At 36.4% G+C, this 17,002-nt stretch overlaps 1 protein-coding gene and 2 non-coding genes across 4 annotated transcripts in view; 1 reads left to right on the top strand and 2 right to left on the bottom strand.

Annotated features, from left to right (window-relative positions):
• smash (smallish) overlaps nucleotides 1-1,017 on the bottom strand; it is a 68,006-nt gene extending 66,989 nt beyond the window's left edge. For both annotated transcript variants that reach the window (XM_018546070.1, XM_018546073.1), the window contains exon 1: nucleotides 712-1,017. The gene's annotated coding sequence lies outside the window, so the exon portion shown is untranslated. The remainder of the gene's footprint in view (nucleotides 1-711) is intronic.
• An 8,034-nt stretch (nucleotides 1,018-9,051) lies between these two features.
• On the bottom strand, nucleotides 9,052-9,123 carry TRNAM-CAU (transfer RNA methionine (anticodon CAU)). The gene has a single exon. It is a non-coding gene; the product is annotated as a tRNA-Met (tRNA).
• Nucleotides 9,124-10,679: 1,556 nt separating this feature from the next.
• TRNAM-CAU (transfer RNA methionine (anticodon CAU)) lies at nucleotides 10,680-10,751 on the top strand. Its single transcript has one exon. It is a non-coding gene; the product is annotated as a tRNA-Met (tRNA).
• The last annotated feature ends 6,251 nt before the right edge of the window (nucleotides 10,752-17,002 follow it).

The following is a 17,002-nucleotide window of genomic DNA, read 5'->3' as shown; positions in this document are numbered from 1 at the left end:
AATCTTACGATGCCACAAAGAGGCCGGTACTCATAAGTAGATTGGCTTAAGTACAGTCTTAAAATGTCATGAGCCAATCAGAGGGCTGCATTAGCATCTCAAGATATTATTCAAGACCTTAAAATAAGAAATAGCTATGGTCGGTTCTTATTTCAAGATCTATCTTAAGTAATGCCTTGGGACACTAATGCGGCCCTCTGATTGGTTCGTGGCACTTCAAGACTGAACTTAAGACTGTCCTTGAATATAAGAATTGACTATGAATACCGGCTTTTTAGGCTCAGCTTCACAATTCATGGTTAACTCTTAACCGAGGGGTTTAACGTATTCCTTATCTTTCTCTTTCTAATTTTCGATTAACCGTGAGTAGTGAAACTGGGCCTTAATCAGCCAATTTCGGAATGTCAACTTTAAAACATCGGGACGACCTCCGTGTGTTAAATATATTAAATAATAAATATAATAATAAATTTTTCTTTCTGGAACGCTTTTATAGAGAGAGCCAAAATTCGGACCGGTTGATCGTCATATTTGGAGGTTAATACGACCTCATGGATTTGTCGCTCCATTAAGTGGAAGCACATTGCGTCTCACGTATCTATATCGTGCGAGTGACGTATAATTTTATCCTTTAATATTCAGTAAACAAGGATAAATGATACATCATGCGCGTCATAGCGTGCGACGGCTAGAACGCACCGCTTGGCTTACCTTGCGAGAGAGGTTCCTGGTGGCGTCGAGTAATCCACAGACGGACGCGATCCAACACGATCCTCGATGCGGAGACGCGGTGCGACGGGAAGCTATGGCGGGCGGGTGGCTGGCTGGTTCACCGGGTCCGTGCGCTTGTCAAAACCAACTTATCGATCGCACTTGAATCCGGCGGTGTGCAGGAAGCGCACGATCTCTCGTCGCACCGATGTGAACGGAGTATCACTGCCGCTGGCGTTGCGTTAGTCGTAGAATCAGAGGCGCACGAGAGATCAAGAACGCTCTCCGTGAGCGCGAAAGAGAGAGAGAGAGATAGATAGATAGACAGTGGAAGAGAGAGAGAGAGAGAGAGAAAGAGACAGGAACGCGGAGAGACGAATCGAAAGAACCGACCGAGCCGGTTTACCGTGAGGAACTGAGCGAGGAAGGTTGTTTGGTCCGTGGCCGCGACTTCGGCCGTTTACGCCGCGACTTCGGCAACACTTCGTGACTACTCCGCGTTTACGGCCGGCGGGTGAGCGTAGTTCGCGTTCGGGTTTCCCCGGGCGTCCTCGGGCCGCCTCGTGCGCGGCAACCTCGACGAACTTTTGTACGGGTCGAGGCCGAACGAGGACTGCAAGGAGTACGGCGGGAGAGACGGCGGTGGGAAGGTAAGGAGGGAGGAAGAGGGTGAGGCTTCCCGCAGCGGCTTCCCGTTTTCTTACCGGCCGGTTACATACCTCCTCTACCTTCTCATCCTCGACCTATCTCGTTAACTCGGTAACAATTCGTCACTTTCTGTTCCTCGCTAAATGAAGCCGAACGGGCCGTCGTCATTGTTGCTGCGACGGTATAAGCAGACTTCACGGCGAATCGCGTCAATCGTCGGAGCGTAGGACTATGAAGGTAAAAAGGTTCTTTGTTGGAGATCCCCGGCGCACGGTAGCCCCGCGCGAAAATATACTTGTGGTACGATACCTTCGTTCATGCATGTACGAGACGTGTTGGTTCCACGAGAGCGGAACAAGGAACGCGAAGCCGAAGACGGGAGAATAATCTCGTGTTACGCTTGAGAGTCTCGTGTAAGATCCGAATCGGCTGATAAACGCGTATTCATCATCCGTCACCGCGACATTATAAAAAAAATATATATATATATAACAGTCGTATCCATATCCTTACACTTCACGATACTAATATGGATATGTGCTGCTGGAATTTATTAAAGTGGTCGGAGTAAACACACACACAGTTACTTTTCGATCGATATTATTATTGAAAATAATTAAAAAAGAAGATGATAATTTTGATTGTTTCAGCTTTTGCTAAGAAGGGACTTGATTTACAATTTCTACACATATCGATACTTTCTAATTAGTAGCTACTCTAAATCCGCAAACTGAATATTGCTATTAGCTAAGTTACACCATTTATTTACAAGATCGGCGAAACCGACCTTGGATAGTATAGAGTGTTTCATACTTATAAATATCCAAAGTATAGAATTTCATACCTTGTCGAAGGCTAAAAGGATTATAATTTTTAAGAAAATTTAAATTTACAAAAAAGTGATATTTAGTTAGGGCTTCCTTTGTGGCAGGCTTGAATGACAAATGGCACTGCATTGCTTGAAGGATGTAGTGCAAAAGTACAAAATGTTTTTTGCAAAACAATCTCGAGATCTCGTATTTGAATGTACAATTTGCGTTCTTTTACACGTCCGAGACGTGCATTGTCTTGTTTGAATACAAATCATTCTTTTGATTTAAGACGTTTAAAATGTCATCTTCAACCAACTATACTTAGAAAACGCTTTAAATCAAATCGCGATAACTGTATGTTCACCAAACATTGTGTCGAGAATTTAAATACGGAAGAACTCATTAATAATTTTATTTCAAAAGGTAATATCAGAGTAGCTTTTGCCATGTAGAAATTAAAAAAAACACGATTGAAAGGATTTAGAAAAAGGTTGAAATTATGTAGTCCTTCTCCTCTCCTCACACAATTTACCCTTAGGAATTTAATATTATCAGTCATAAAGAACATGCATTTTATATATTGTGCAAAGGTTTATGCTTTGTCTTAAAAATGTTCATAGTGCAAGCAATCATAGACTCACCGTCAGCTCCAGAGGGTTAATTGTGAATTATTTAATGTAGATTATATTTATCTACAATATATACCATAGATTAATTAATATTCTGTTTTTCCCGTAATTCTGTTCGAGGAGCATTCTTATAATTAACTCTTACAATTAATATACACGATTGTATGTGTGTGTATGTATGTGGGTCATTTATATCTTGCACATTTCCTTTCTTTGAAAAATTAAAAGTGTTAAGAGTAATTAGTTATAACATATTATATATATATATCTTAAATACACAACCTTACAAATATTTTCTAAAAATGTTAAGTACATGTAAGAATTATTTAATAATTTTTATATACATATATATGTTAAAGCGATAATTAACTCGGAACACGAGTGTGACTCATCGTATGTAGTATAAAGGATGAGAAAATCATCGTGTGCATCAAGGGTTAAAAATAAATAGTTCTAAGGCGAGAGATATGTTTGTACGAACACACAGCACGATCGGCAACACCGAAATCTTACTCATGTTCTCAACTCAGCTATATACGCGGTTCGCGCTTTAAATTACGACTAGGAAGATGGTCGCCGCGTTCTCTTCGTCCATTCTCTCTCCTCCATCTGAATCCTTTGTTTCAGATTCCGGCTCTCGTCCTTTCCTAGACGCGCGACACGTGCGTCTCTCCCTTCCTTCGCCGAACTAGAAATGAGAAACGCCGAAGGCGAGGCTTGTTTCGCCGTCTTTGGACGAATGGGAAACGTAAAATATCAAAGGAATTAGGTCGAGTAATTGAGGTAAGCCCTTGTATGCTTTTTGAAAATATAAAGGGTAGGGGATACTCGAACAAGAATTCAAACGCTAATGTAACTTTTCTACTGTACATCAAGAGTAATAGAAGAAATTATGAAATGTCAAATTTTAAGTAAATAATTTTCTGTGTCATATATCTAGATATTTTATACCTAGATGTTTTATCATATAACATATATTTATTATTTCTTATATTGAGAAAAAAATTGTACGTTTAAATTGATTTAGTCAGTCTTCATTTTTTTCGATAAAGAATGTGTATATTTAAATCAAACATATTATATTTGACTTTCATAAAGTCTTCAACGAAAGAAATAAAACCACTAAATTAATTTAGTCAAATAAACAATTTTTTTCTCAGTGTATGTATGCTAATAATGTGCTAATAATTGCTAAGTATTGCTAAGAAACGTTGGCATTAGCAATGGATCACGACACGGCGATAACCCACAAATCGTTTCGCACCTCTAAAGAAAATATACCTGTGAAAAAGTATTATCAATTGCTAAGTATACTTGATAATATGATTTGTTTCTTTATATATTATTTTAAAGCGTAATTTTTTCTTTAATCTGAGAGTTTAGTTTAAATATTTTATTATTGGATCAAGGAATTTTTTTTGCAAAAACATTATATAAATATAAGTCTGATGTGTGCTAAGGAATAAATTAAAATATGCTGGATCAAAAATTATTCCTCTTCCTAATATAAAAATTAAATGATAACAATTATATATTAGTAAATATGAAAAATCTATTAAATTGATTAAACCAAGATATAAAAAAATTTCAACGGTATTATTCTCTAAAATAAAGTGATGCAATTAAAGAATGATGCAACATTAATTAAAATTACAATGAAAAAATAAAATTTATTTTAGTTTTTCTATATTTATCTTTACGTTTCTTTTTATCGATGAATTACTCTTGCTGGCCCATCACAGGTCTCGTTCGCAGTTCAATACGTGTTGAATATATATTTAGCATTCCAAGCACCTGCACTCGTCACACCTTGCATTTTGATTTTGAGAAAAATAGGTGCTATAACGAGTGCCGGTCTATGGTAGACTACGCAGTTTGCATAACGATTCTCCATGTGCGCTTTGTTTTCGAAACAGAAACTTTCTACCGATTTCGCGTTTACGCGACGAATACGCGCGTTCCACGACCACCATGAAAAATTTCGCTAGATCGGACGAGAAAAAAGAAGAGCACAAACGAAAGTGATCCTTCAACTTCCGTTGGCGATCGCTTATTCCTATTCCCGTCGCGTTGTCCGACGAAAGCGATAGGTACTGTAAACACATTCTCCGTTTCTCGGTAAGCGATCGCAGAATTTGCTTATTCACGAAGTAACAGTCATGCAACGGATGACCTTATCGCTTTTCACTAAAAAAAGAAACCCGTGATGTAACCCCACAGCGACATAGAAAGTGACCCGAAAAGTATCTCAACTCTCTAAATATTCTGGAGTAAAATCTCACACTAAAGAGTGAACATTGAACCAATTTTGAAAAAGAGGGGCTCAATTTTCATAACTTCAAGAGTGGTATTTCATTCTTCAGAGTGAGATTTACTCTAAAAATTTTAGAGAAGATGCACGATTCCGTTTTACCGTCCTCGGTGATCTTCGTGCATCTCGTGGAACATTTACTGCGTCACGCATCGCATCGATCACGCAGAGAGATCTGCAGTTTAAATCGTACAAAAACAAGGTGTTGTGCGGAGTAACGATCGCGCACGAGCATTTATGAGCACAATGCCGTAATAACGCTTCCCGTGTACGCTCCCTCTCGCCTACTAATCCAAATCTCGAAACGCGACATTCTCGGATGAGTTCCACCTGCGTTGATGTATGCGCGCGGTGGATTAGTCACGCGGCCTCCGAGAGTGCGAGTCGAAATAGAACGCTTAGTCAGACGTCACCAGGAACTGCATCGGGGGAGTCACCGGCCCGTTGCGGCCGCAGCCGCCTTACTTTGTTACGCTTTATGTGCCTATTCGGCATCTCGCAATGGTCTACAGCAGTGATCTGCACAATGGGAAAAATGTCTGGTTGAAAATGGACGAATCAGAATCTTTTTATTAACTTTACTAGAATTCTATTTGAGATAACCGGAATTTTAATCGATTACGGGCTGCATTCTTAGATCTTTGTAGATCGAGCCAAGATTGATCCTCATTTCAAACGAACTAAGTTTGAACCGAAGCTTGAACTAATCGGATTTATTAAAGTGATTTGAGAAGAGTTTTTGAAATGAATGATCGATTTAAATCTAACTCAAATCGAATCTCTTTATCAAATTAAATCACTACTATGAATACGATCCGTAGAGTGCTTTCCAGCAGGACGTAAACGACACAGTGTAATACTTTGAATTATTCCATCTTTCTTACTAATGTAAACAGAAATGAAATGATTATTGTATTATACTGTGTCTCTTATTGGAAAGCATTATTTATCAAAATCTGGTTCGTCCATTTTCAATTAGGTACTTTTCTCATTGCACAGATATGTTTGTGAGCGAGTAATTATCAAAATGTTCCAATATTACGAAATATCTTTTTATAATAAAAAATACTTTTTGATTATTGCACCTATAGGAAAATGCTTGTTCAACATTTTAGTGATTTATAGCAATAATCTGCTTATGAGATTACATAGAGTACAGTAGAAAAAATGTCTTGTTGCATCGGAATTTTGATAAATTTAATTAGATGGAAGGTACAAATCTTTCAGAGAGAGAGAGAGAGATATATATTTACAGTTAACTCTATTAGATCTGGTTAAGATATCAGAAATTTAATGATGACAACTAGAATTTTGATTTATATGATTAGATTTTTTATTTGTATTTCTTGTGTTATACAGCCAGAATATTTTTCTCAATGTAATTATCGGAAAATTTTGAATCTTATGTAGAATGCTTTCATAATACTTTTATTTTACAATTTATATCGCACCGAGGGAACCGACATCATTTCTTTGCAAAATTATATTTTAGTTTTTTCAAAATGTTCTAAATGTTATAGCAGTAAAGAATATATTATAATAAAAATTAGAAAATTCGTGTAACATTAATATACATTTTTCAAATGGGGGATACAATATTACAGAAAACATCTTTTTATATTTAACAAAATAATTTATATTCACACAATTTATTAAGCCTTTCACTAAACTTAAAATTTTTTGTTCTGAGATTAACTACAATTTGTTATATATATTTTCTGCAATATTTTAATGCGCTTATATTTAGTTGCAATTTGATATAATTTCTTCTGAAATTCATTTAATAATAGATTTTTTTTCTTTTAAAGAAAATTGCTTTTCCGTAAAAATTTTTAAACGTATAGTACATCATTTCACGGTTGGTGTTAATGATGTGGTAGCAGCAGCCGCATGCCACCGTGGCTGGCGTGTATGTAGGAGCTAGTTTCAGATCCCAGATCTTAAAAGGGAAGCACACCTGGATCGCTCGAGATGTTTATTTCTACCCGTTAAGCGGCTTCGATCGTGCAACGCCGATCTTGGTGCACACTTTAAGCTTCGACTTTATAACAAGCTATTGCTATAGAGATTTTCAATGCAAATCGCATAATCCAAAGCCCGAAGACTTAAAGTATCAATTAGGCGACTTACGAAATTGACGTAACGGTATAAAAATATTTTATCATAACTACTATTAAATAATAATAAAATTTACTAAGAAAAAATGATTATAATTTAACTATAATTTATAGTCGTTTTGGTATCAATATTTTTTCGGTAGAACTATATATGAATACAATTATTATTAGTGATATTATTAGTACTAATTATAAAAATAGAGCTCTTAATCAAAATGATACAATTATATATAGTTATAAAATACTAAATCCTTTTTTCTCAGTAAAAACGAATAATGATAGATATTTGACTAGTTCCATTGTTATTCACCGAGTGTCCCTATCCAACATTTAAATTTACTTCTCGATTCATTATTCGAATCAGACATAATCGACGAGTCCTTGAAGAACGCGTGGGTGGATAGATTATTGACGAAGGAAGTTCTTCGCGTCAGCGAAGAAACCTCGCTATGAACACACGTGAACATAGGTACGTTCGTTCGTCTGCTGCTTCGCTCGTATGTATGAAAGTGCACCTTTACGCGTTGATATTCTACCTTAGAAAACTAGATGCGACGAGCGAGTGCCGTGAATTCACGCGCCTTGTAAGCCAGTCGCTATTGTTACGGTGATGATTGCACGCGTCCGCTCGCGTGACGCCGGCCATTCGCTTTCTCTCTATTTTGCCTCTTTTCATTTCTATTTACGTATGATTTATGCGACATTGCTCTGTTGCGCGACAACATCGTGTTGTTCGCGTACCAAAAAATAACTCCATACCTCCACATATTCACATAAAGGTATCGCCACCAACGAGAACATCGCGCGTAATCAGATTTACCATAAATCGAACGCGCGTGAATAAAGTGCAGGAAAATGTCACCCAAGTCGATATCAAGTCAAATTGATTTACCATTACTTAACCTGATTGCAACCGGTTAATCAATAATTAACGGGAGAAAGTATATTCAAGAAATTTTTTTTTTCGTTTACGTGGTATAATCGAAGTAAGCAGAAAATGCCAGTTACGTGAGCGCCCAACAGCCGGTTTCATCAACGTTGGTTAACTTTAATTGTAACTTGTGTTCTTCGTCTACCGCTAATTCTAGTTCTGGGAAGAAGAGAGGGTTCAGTAAAAATTACATTTACAGTTAACCAACATTGGTGTGTTTAAGAAAGGGAGAAGGACGAGGCACTGATCGGACTCTGCGGCGGGCACGACACCCACCGAATTTATGTCTGTGAACTCCGGTGAACTCCTGAACTCTCGTCGTCTCGACTCCTTCTCGGAGCGACAATGACGAAAGAATGGCATCCCCGGTCGTTTGCGCTTGGATGTCGCGCACACGCGTGTATGTACACGTGGAACGATCGTTAACGGGGTTACGGGACTTTAGAACATAACTATTGCCCTGCTCCTCTTCAATTTTGAATTTCAGAGACATGACAGCAATAATGTTACGCAACATGAAACATTTACATGTCAAACGAACATATCTATTTTCATTTGTCATTTGATTTATGTTTTTTGATCGTTTTCAATTTTTTCCTATTTTCTATTTGAATTCAATTTGTATTATTTTTTTTAATCAAAAGGCGACGTATTTAGAACACAATCCACACATAATATGAAATTCAAATAAATTTTCATTTGTATTACTTTTCTTTTGAAGATTCTGCAAACTCTGCAGTACATTAAGACAGTCTAGTTTGAAAAATCTTACATGTAATAAATGTTAACAAAATTTTTTCTTTGTATTTGTTAAGTTTAATATGAATCACTATGTTGTTTAAATCTTCAGATTAAACAATTTTTTGTAAGCACCTTTAAAAAAAAAAGTAACTAGCAGAGCGTGGTTTCGATCCACGGACCTCTGGGTTATGGGCCCAGCACGCTTCCACTGCGCCACTCTGCTTCTCGAATGCACTTGTGCAAAGGGTGAATAAGTGGAAGGGTAGTTTTAAGCGGAGATAGGTGGTGTAGGTATTGATTAACCACGTTGCGATTCGATATAAGCCACTCATAGAAGTCGTTTTCTAAAGCCCAGTGTCCACGATGCTAGAACTCTGTCCGAATTCTTGGATCTAGGAATGTGTAGCCAATCAACATTGATCAACATGTAGTTCTTATAGAAAAAGTTAATTGGCTACACATTTCTCGGTTCGAAAATTCGGTAGATACAGGACTTAACAAGGATATAGTTGGTGCTTTTCAGCAAGAAACAATATAGATTTGTTTTTTTATTCTTGCACTGTCTGAATTATTAATTAATAATAGTACACACGGTGTATTATTTGTGAATTATTAATAGTACACACGGTGCAATAAGTTAAAGTGAAACAAATATACATACATTTGTTTATTTTAATTTAATTTCTGTGCACCAGTTCAGGTAGTGTAGGAATAAAGAACAAATCTAGTGTAATACCGAATGCACGATTATTTCATTGAATAATAACAGTTGCAAACAATGGAGATGTAATGATTTACTGCATTATACTATGTCATCTGTTGGCGAATTTGGCACATATCATATACACTGACTTTGCTCTAATGCTGCCCTGACATGGCGCGAGTACGGAACCACTTAGTGCTATGCCAAACTGCACTGTCAGAAACGTCAGTGCAACATTTCTTGAACTCTAGACTTTCAGTTCATTCGGTTGGTCCGAATATAAATTCAGCATTACACTAGCATAGAAGAAAATTACAAAAACATAGTTATTACTCTATGAGGTTTGGTACACGAAAAAGGTTTGGATGATTACTCACAAGTTTCTCTCTGGTTATATTGTATTTTTGCTGGAAAATACTTAGAATCACAGCACTTAACCAACGGAAAACTGTAAACACCGGGCGCTGTGTAGCTATATCCAATCATAATGTGATCAATTGGAATTCTCTCGAAAATGGCCATAGCATCCTGCAGAGTTTTTATAAATATTTCCTGCTTTTAAGCAACAATGGAATTTTTAAATAATTCTTTGTATTTTTTTAATTCACTATTTGTCTTATCTGTTACTCAATATTTTATATGGTATAATGCAAATTTTGTACGATTTATGTTTTAAGGTATTATTTATCATTAGAATCTCATAGAATTGCTCATAGAACTTTTAAAGTTATATATTTTTAAAGTTTTATTACTTTTATGTTTATTTAATAAAATATAACGAATGTTTTATTTATAACATAATAATAAAAATATAACTGTAAAAAATGTTAGGGTATGTTCTGAGCACTACTTGAGCATTTTTTAAATTTTAAACAATCTATCTACTTCAAGATTAACGAGATTAGCTTAGTTAATTTATTTAAAGAAAGTTAAATTCCTTTTTAATTGTTGCAAAATGTTTGATGCAATTATATTCACAATTAATATTACAAACAAATAATTTTTCTCATTTTTTTTAATAGATCTTTTATAAGCGTAACTTTTAATTCATTCTTTTGACATCATGTAATACGTACAGCAGAGTGGCGCAGTGGAAGCGTGCTGGGCCCATAACCCAGAGGTCCGTGGATCGAAACCACGCTCTGCTAGAGGTATATTTTTTTTTTTTTATTGGATAAATACGTTTGCAAGAAAACTTAATGCACTGTTACAAAAAAAATCCATTAAAAAATAATTTGCCATTTTGTTTTTTTATTTTGAGTCTTAATGTAATCATAATTCCATAGAGATTATATCTAATCTGAAGTATTATTTTATGTTATATATATAATATTCTTATTATATTTATGAGATTTCGTAACTTTACTCTGTATGTTTATTTAATTAGAATATAATATTTTATTCTAATCTAAGATCTCACTCGTGCTTCTTCGTTTATAGGAGCGAGTACGTAATATTAATAAACTTATTATGTACAGCTCTTAGAATTAAAAAGATCACTTTTGTGACATGTTATGTGGGACATTTTCTAATATTAGAGAAACATACGTACACAATTCGGCGATGATGTTGAGACTAACGTTACAGAATTATGTGTGCGGATTTGTGCTCTCGATTTTGCGACTTTGAAGTTCGGATGGCAAAACAACTGAGGATATCACGCTTCTTTATCGGCGGCATTTGAGATGAAACAACTAAACAAGTAACGTTTAGCGGGTAGTTGACTTTCATCCTATGATGTTAAATTAGACTCTTATTAATATTAGACTCTTATTAAACCGGCACATCGCTATCATCCTGAATGCAGAAATCAATAAACTATGTGTTGCTTTGACATTTAACGCTTCGGTGAAATGTATTAGTAATAATTTCGACGCCGAATTATATCATATTGTTTACAAGAATTGTCAGAAACACTTATAATCCAAACATCGCAAAAGATTGACTGACAGACGTTTGAAGGAATGTCTGAAGGACGTTCGAAAGAATGGAATTCTTTCCAGACGTTTACTTTGCGAAGTACGCTGTTCCCATCATACTTTATTTGTACTTGTTTTTTTTTCTGTATGGTAAGGTTAATACTCTAACCTGTAGGTTCAAAAGCTTTCGGCTTCATCTTTTTTTTTTCATTTAAAAAATTGCTTTGTTTAATATTTTTTTTAATAAAAAATTATACACACGGAATTTATATCTAATAAAATATTATTCTCCATTTTATATGTTGAAATATAAATTTTACGTTTTAATTTTTATGTTGATTATAAAAAATTAAAGAAAATTAAATTTATATGATTCATGAATACTGATAAAAATTAAAAGTATACAGAGTTTTTGTCATAACTAACAATAAGTATTTGCTTTTTATTGAGCTTGCTGTCTAGAAATTTGCATTATAAAAATTGTGTACTTTTTTCATTTACAAATGCACAAGTCAAATTAACAATGTTATTAATTTTTTCATTAAAGATATTATATATACATATATCGTACATGTAAAATGCTTTACGCAAATAAGTTTCAGAGATAAAAATAAACAGTGAATTTTTATTTCTTATTTAATTCAGAACAGATTTTATTCTGATTTTATTTGAAAGCGTTCATATACTTTATATTTAAAATGAAAAAAAGTTGTTACGTAAAAGAAGTAGCAGTTATTTAAACTTTCTCTACAAGTAGTGATTTTAAATTTCTTAAAGAATTTATAACGAAGTTGACATGTAACAAAGTAGAAAGTAGACGACTTTTGATGTGCACTGTGTTTCGTACTGACAATCACCCGCTATTTACTCAGGTCGTTTGCTGAAAGCTACACCCGCACGTGTTTCAAAGTTAGTAATGGCGACTTACAATACGTCCGGAATGTGTGGTCGAGGACATTGTATTACCAAGAAGGCTTATTAACATTCCACGGGGTCGATCGGTAATTTTGTCGTTGCACGATCTTTCCGGTGCGCTTATCGTGCGATCAAGTTTTGTCAATTGGCATCTTGTTGTGAAATTTTTGAGGATTTTTTCAGAAGAGATTGAGAACAAGATTACATACCAAAATATATCCAAAATTTCGACAATAAATTTAACAAATTTTTAATGATACAACGTGTATATATTTACATATTTATATATATGTCAAGAATATATATTTAATAATATTTATAATATATTTTATATTTTTTTTTGTATTCCTGTGTAGAGTGTAAAATGTTACATCAGATTCTTAGTCTAAATAGATATAATCTTTGGGTGAGATAAATGATATTTATCAGAATCTCAGATAGTTATGTTTAAATGTGACGTATGAATTAGTAATTTTACAAGATCTTTATCTGATCTGTTGTTCCACGTATGCTTATCAATGCGTAAAGTGCAAAATGCGATTTCTATATCGGTAAGATAACAGCAAAGGTTGACGTAAGAGTTGAAAATCGAGTGTGCCGAGCCGCGAGAGATTATCTCTCGAGAAGGCAGTACGGACTAAAACTAATTTCCTGTCGCGGTATCGTGACGTGTCGCCAACTTGTGGCGACCGTTATGTAAACTTTACTCGGAGTTACATAAGAACATAACGTTGCACATTTTTGTCAAGTTGAACGTATAACTTTGATCGATACAGTAAAATATACGGCATTTTGATTTAACTAAACAAGTATAGATGCGTGCTATAATCGTCTGCATGGCTGATTACGTAAAGATGGCAAGACGTTTTTCGCACGTGATATTTACCTCGTAACTGCTTGAAATTGCGTGTAAGAAAGCAAAATCCAGTTTTAGTCGCGTGATATGGTTATCAAATGTTCAATTTGATTTATTCATTGAATTATTGCTGTAACGATTAAAGAGCAACACCTGTTAAAGGTTAAAAGCGAAATGAGTAAGTAATATAATAATAATTAGTGTTTAACTTTTTGTTTAGTTGCACACTTATTATTTTAAACGATAATTTAACGTTATCTAATAAATTGTAACAGAGTGTTAACTTAATTACATTAAGTTAATCACTTCTTGCATGTAAAGACTACTAATATACGACAAAAGAGACGAACAGATTCAAGTTGATTATGGTAACTGAAGACGCACCGCAATCTCCGGGTTTCTGCGCCAAGGTTGCCTGCAGTAACCAACGCCGTTCGTTCCCGCTGATCTATTTTCTACAGCTCATCGATCGGCATTTATTTTATACGCGGAAGAGCGGATTCTGATATCGAACCGTTATAGATACATTTTATTATTTTAATAGCGGTTAGCATATGTGGTTTCATAGTGAAAAATATTTCTTGTTGGATTCTGCGAGCTTATGTTACTTACTATCTACTTGTGTATTCCAGTCAGTCATAAAATGAAAGACGTCATGCAACAAATACGGACAATTATAGTAAAAAATAATACATACGGCATCCAGAATGTACAAAAAAAATTTAGCGTTACTTCAGCTTTGGTTAGAAGTACAAAACACCTGCAAAAATCGATATAAAAATTCTGTATCTAAAAGTAACTAAACTAAAGTAAAAAACTTTATTTTATAAAAATTTCATTGGAAAATGTTTATTTTTATAAAAATTTTAATTCTTTTTTTTTGAAGAAAATGCAATACATTGAAAGAGCTTTATACTTATTACCAAGGTAATATATCACTTACGCGTTCGTGAAAGAAAATGTTCTTTTATTTCAAATAAGTGTTGATGACAACATCAGTAACAACATAATAACATGCGAGTTCTTTGCGTTGTTGGGGCGGGCACGCAAACCCGACGAATTAACCGATAGAGTGGGCAGCGGGCGTAATGATCACCGGCACATAAATTTAGCAAGGAGACGAGGCGAGAGACGAAATGCCGGGCGAATAATCCAAATGTGATGAATGCTGGTCAGCTTTACTTTGGAACGGGTCCATGCGAGCGCGAGCTCGGCGCTCCGACACCGAAGATTACGAGCCTCTTGGATCTCCGGAGGCTCGTAGTCGACACGCAACGTCAAGCTCGCGGACGAAATTCTCTAACGCTTTTCGACGTTTGACATATTCGCCCACACGCACCTGCTGACTCTCCCTCAAATCTCTGAACCGCACGCCTCGTTTCCGCTCCGTTGCGTGGCATCCGTCCCCGCCCGTTTTTAATTCTTCCTTAGGCTCTCGTTGATAAATGTACATTTTGCCTTACTTAAGATCGCCAGATAGCCACATGGACTTCTAAATAATATTTAATCACTTGTTATCAGTGCTCGACATTTAATAAACCACATCGTTTTATCGTTTGAATTAATTTCATCTTGATGTTAACGAACCTTGACTCGTGAGTACGCGCTATCATTTTTTACGCAACATCCCTTCATCCGTTATCTTTACCGTTAGTGTAGAGACAGTTGTGTTTAGCTAGGACGACAGATAGATAAGAGTTTCATTACATTGGCTGGCAATTGAACGTTTTTAATATTATGCACCCTTCAGGCGGACAGGTATATTTCACCTTCTTCTCGATGTCAGGCGTTTGACTAATAAAATTATAACTTCTCAGCGTAGGACCTGTATACAAAGGAGCTTTCAAGTCCATCAACCGATCGTCTGTGCGCAAATGCACCTTTAAGTATTTATAGTACGTGACGTGTGCATCTGACCGCGACGGAAGGATTTATCGCGCTGCCGAAAGCAGCGTCAACTATTTCGTGAGATAAACAGACTCGTTGTTTCCCCCGATCTTTTCCAGTGAAAATACAAGCTAGGAACTGGACGGGGAACGCCGCAGCGGCGCGGCGCGGCGCGGCGGTGCGGGCCTGCCGGAATTATTAGCTTGTCAAATTAATGTTACTCCGAGAAATCGCCACGCACCGCTTTCACTTACGCGCACCATACAGCACGCCGTTCTGGAATGCCGGGGATAAATAATTCCTGTGATTTTCTGCGTGTTCATTGTGTTGCTAAAAGTAGGTGTTGCACCTGACAGTAGATCAGCCATTCTCCCATTTTCACGATACAAAACGAATTACGCGTTTCTCCACTTGAGTAAGTGGTGTTCATCAATTGCTAAATTAATATTGTAGGATGCTTCACCACGAGTATAATTGGATCTCTCTCGTCGATTCTTTCGCTGCCTCTGCTGAAGATAATTTTCGTATTCTAAAAGTCTAGAGTATTATTCATTTATCCCACTTGGATTTTAATTTTGAGGTAGAGAAAAAAAATTACTTAACGATAGCTTGGATCAAGCATAGTTGAGTCGGGGGTTACGTTTCAGTCCTAATAACTTGGATCTTCCTTAAATAATTTTAACTCACCTCAAGTGTATAATTTTCGTTGCCGTTCTACATATCACTCTCGCATTTATATATTTCAAAACATAAAGCACAAACGAAGGACAATGGAAATCATTTATTTAAGATTACAAAGCGATGAAGAAACTATTATTATTTTATTAGAAATTTTGGCAGAAACTGAAAGAAATTAGAGCTGAATTATTTAATTTTATTACTACAGATAAATTTTAACGTGCACGCATTTGAATATACAGATTGTTAATAACCTATGATTGCAAGAGGTATATACTCAGTCGACTTTTGTGCCGTCGCTTTTATGTTACTTCTGTAATGCGCCACATCAGTCTCCCATAATATTCTATATGGAAAAGAAATCGAATGCTTTCGTAAGCGTCGTTTCCATAAATATTAGTTAAGGCTAACTTTAACCGACTCTTTTTAGAGACAGAACTGGAAAGAGGCGGGAGGTCGGTTAAGCTCCAGTTAACTTTAACGAATCTTTATGGGAATGGCCCTACGGGATGATTGCAGGAGGGATGATGGTTGGCACTAGAGGCTAGTCCTGCGGAGATCGTGCGATAAATTTTTGCTCACGGACATTGCGCGAGCATAAGAGAAAGAGAGGAAAGAAAGAAAAAAGAAGAGAACGAAGCGCGGCACGCTAACTTACTCACTTTGCAGCCCGCATTTTCCACGACATCGAGTGGCGAACCGGACAGAAACGGCCGTAAAATCTCCACCACTCTAACGATTAAGGCGCGTCGTAGCGACTCTCTGGGCATCCCAGAGATTATTAGCCTGTACCAGCACCGATCATACCCGACGTGGTACAAACCGTGCCTTCACCGCTATATCGCGACCATATTTCTTTCTCTCAACAAGCGGTGCCGCGCGGGTGCCCGCTATTTGGAGTCGCTATTCGGAGGCGCCCAATATGTCGTACCGGCACGAGAATTGGTCGCCATTCGGCCGGTTATTTGGGGACAGAGAGAGGCACTATCACGAATATAAACATCCAACGACCGCGATCCTTATGGTGGTACGGAGTTAGCAGGCAACTCCGCCCGGTTGCCAAGAATCTCACGTCCCTACAGCATCCGCCTTGCCGCAGTGCCAAGAGAACGTATTCTGTTTCTTCGTCTTGCTCCCTCTCTCT

This window comes from Cyphomyrmex costatus, unplaced genomic scaffold (assembly GCF_001594065.2).
Source record: "Cyphomyrmex costatus isolate MS0001 unplaced genomic scaffold, Ccosl1.0 scaffold51, whole genome shotgun sequence".
NCBI classification, from domain to species: domain Eukaryota; kingdom Metazoa; phylum Arthropoda; class Insecta; order Hymenoptera; family Formicidae; genus Cyphomyrmex; species Cyphomyrmex costatus.
Note: the sequence above shows the minus strand (reverse complement) of the source record. Positions and strands in the feature narration are given on the sequence as shown.